The following is a 2,705-nucleotide window of genomic DNA, read 5'->3' as shown; positions in this document are numbered from 1 at the left end:
GCCGGTCCCTGCCCGACTTTGAAAACAAACCAGCTACCACATAATTCACGGTGTGTGGGAAATGAAATCGTTAGTAAGCTCTCATAGGTAGGGCCTTATCAAAGCCGCTATCTGCACTTATTTAATTGGAAGGAGATAAGCCCAGGCCAGCGCGGGGAGCAGGGCAGGGGGGCTGCGTCCCCTCCTCACAGCCCTGCTGCAAAACAAATGCAGCGGCAGGTGTGTGTGCATGGGGCACAGGGGGTGCAGGGGCTCTGAAACCACCCATTTTGATTTTTACCTATGTGAAAGGACCCCGAGAGGTGCAGGAGGATGGGGAAAGCCCTTGGTTTGCAGGTGGTGCCACCCAGGCCATGGGCTGCAGGACAGGATTATACAGGAGCACGGTTTGGCCAGCTTTGGGCTGGCTGGAAGATGGGGGAGGGGGTGGCGGGCCCAAGGAGATGCAGAAGTTAGAAGACGCAGGAAGGTCCCCTTGGCCACAGGGCAGTCCAGCACATCCCACCCCGCACAGCCTTATCCCAAAGGTCAGCAGCAGCACAGCGGGAGGAGGGCGGTGGGTGACACGAGGGTCCCTCACCCCAGCAGCCCTTGGGCTGTGCCACATGAGACACAGGTCCCCCCCACAGCTCTCTGCTCCACCTCTCCCCCAGCACCCGTGGACACATGGGTGGGTGATGCTTCCATCGGCCTCGCTGTCCCGGCTCCCTCCCCAGGTAGCCGCTCTCTCCAACTGCTGTTGAAAGGAGACAGCATCCTACCCGATGGGGAGATTTCCAGCCCGCCTGTGGGAGCCCTTGGCTTGCCAAGAGAAGCTGGAGCTCCAGGGCCTCCAGCAAACTTCATTCACAGAGGGGAAAACAGAGAGAGATTGGAAAGGTGGAGAATTGCTTTTCTCTGTTTTATTGGAGCCGAGTCTCTAAATGGCTCTCCTTAAACTGCGGCACTGCAACAGAGACGAGAGACACAGCAGGGAGAGGATATTTCTTGAGGCAGGGCGAGGTGCCACCGTGGTAAATATTTAATTAGGAGTCACACTACTAGACCAAGGAGTTTTGCCTGTGGAGACTTATTGGACCCAAACATCATCCGTTTGAAGACGTAAGCAGCTCATCAGGGAGTATTTTCTTTCTGCTTGAGCCTGAACCCAGGCCTAGCTACTTAAAGCCAGAGGCACCTGCTGAATCTCTTCATGCCACTCCAGCCCAGAGATGAGATGGGCTCGCAGAGGGTTGACCGCTCGCTCTGCCCCAGCCAGGGAAGATGTTCTTAAACCCTGCCCTCATAACAGGCAGCATTTCCTCTTCCCTCTAGTCTTCCTCACTTCCAAAACTGAGATAATATTGACACAAACCTCAAAAGCCCTGAGGACCCACCCTTGTCCCCACCCTGGGCATGGGGAGGGCATCTGGGGCTTTGGTCTGGGTGCAGATCTCCTACCTCCCCCTGCAGCCCACCCTGCTGGACACGCAGAGCTGAGTGGCACATGGGTGGGCAAACACTGCCAGGGAGCGTAGGAAAAGAGGACACGTGCAAACCCTTCTTCAAGAAGGCAAAACTTCTACTAAAGCCTACCCCGACCAGGATTTGGTTGCAGCAACAGTGCTGGTGATGCATCTCCACAGGTCTTCTCCTGCCTAGCTAAGCTTGCTGGACTCTTCCAGGTGCTGGAGAGGCCTAAGGCGGGTGGTCACGGCCACATCTATGTCCTGTCCGGCTTGTAGGCACCACAGCATGGGAGGGTCTAAAACCCTCTTTGCTTCCTTCAATGAACTGACCTCAGGATGGGGAGGTTTGGTTGAAAATCTCCCCACGCTAGCACGGGCACAGCATCAGGTTTCACAAGGGCACCAAGAATGGTCCATCAATAGCCCAGGATCCCAGGAAACACAGCTCAGAGTCCTGTTAAGAGAGAGAAACGTTGGCTCTTATAAACCCACAAACATTAAGCTTGCAAGTCAAGCCTGTACTTAAGAAATCACTGACACCTAAGGAGCTAAAACCCCAGTGTATGATTGATGGGAAACTGCGAGCTGCTCCACATCAAGCCAAGTCTGAGCGTGTCCTCCAGTGCCCCCGAGGCATTTGCAGTGCAGCTCGACCTGTGTCCCTGATGAGGACTGCAAGGATTTACTCCAAAATCCACTTCTCCCCTGGCACCAGTTAGAGCCACATCTCCGATTCCCATTTAACATCGGAGGGAATTGCCAGTGCCTCCTTCCCGTGCATCTTTTGCCCTCTCGGTCACTCGAGCAAAGGCTTTGCCATTTTTTTCGAGGTGATAAAGTGCTGCTTTGGCAGGGCGTCTTGTCTGGAGCAAGTCGCGTGCCACAGACCCAGCCAGATCTGACGAGAACGGCGGCAGCAGCAGAGCAGCTTTCCTCCCAGGCTTCCCCCTCCTCGCGTGGTGCTCTCAGGCCCCCAGTGTGGTACAAACCACACCACGCCCTTGGTACTCTCCTAGCCCTCGACCAGGTAAAGCCAGCCTTGAACTAAACAGATTGGCCCCAAGTTAAGATTAAATAAAGAAAACCCTCAAAATCATCTCATCGAGAAAAAGGGTTGAAGGGCTGAGCCCCTCCCCGCTCCGGCTCTTGCCCTCAGCAGAGCAGCCAGCAGACTCCGGGCTGCTTAATCAAGAATCGCTGGTGTCTGTGGCTGCTGTTCAAAGTCATTAAGCTTGGCATGGCTCCACCAGTGCCGCC

The sequence above is a fragment of the Buceros rhinoceros genome, unplaced genomic scaffold (assembly GCF_000710305.1).
Source record: "Buceros rhinoceros silvestris isolate BGI_N320 unplaced genomic scaffold, ASM71030v1 scaffold6974, whole genome shotgun sequence".
In the NCBI taxonomy this organism is placed as follows: domain Eukaryota; kingdom Metazoa; phylum Chordata; class Aves; order Bucerotiformes; family Bucerotidae; genus Buceros; species Buceros rhinoceros.
The sequence above is the reverse complement of the archived record's forward strand: the minus strand, read 5'-3'. Positions refer to the sequence as shown.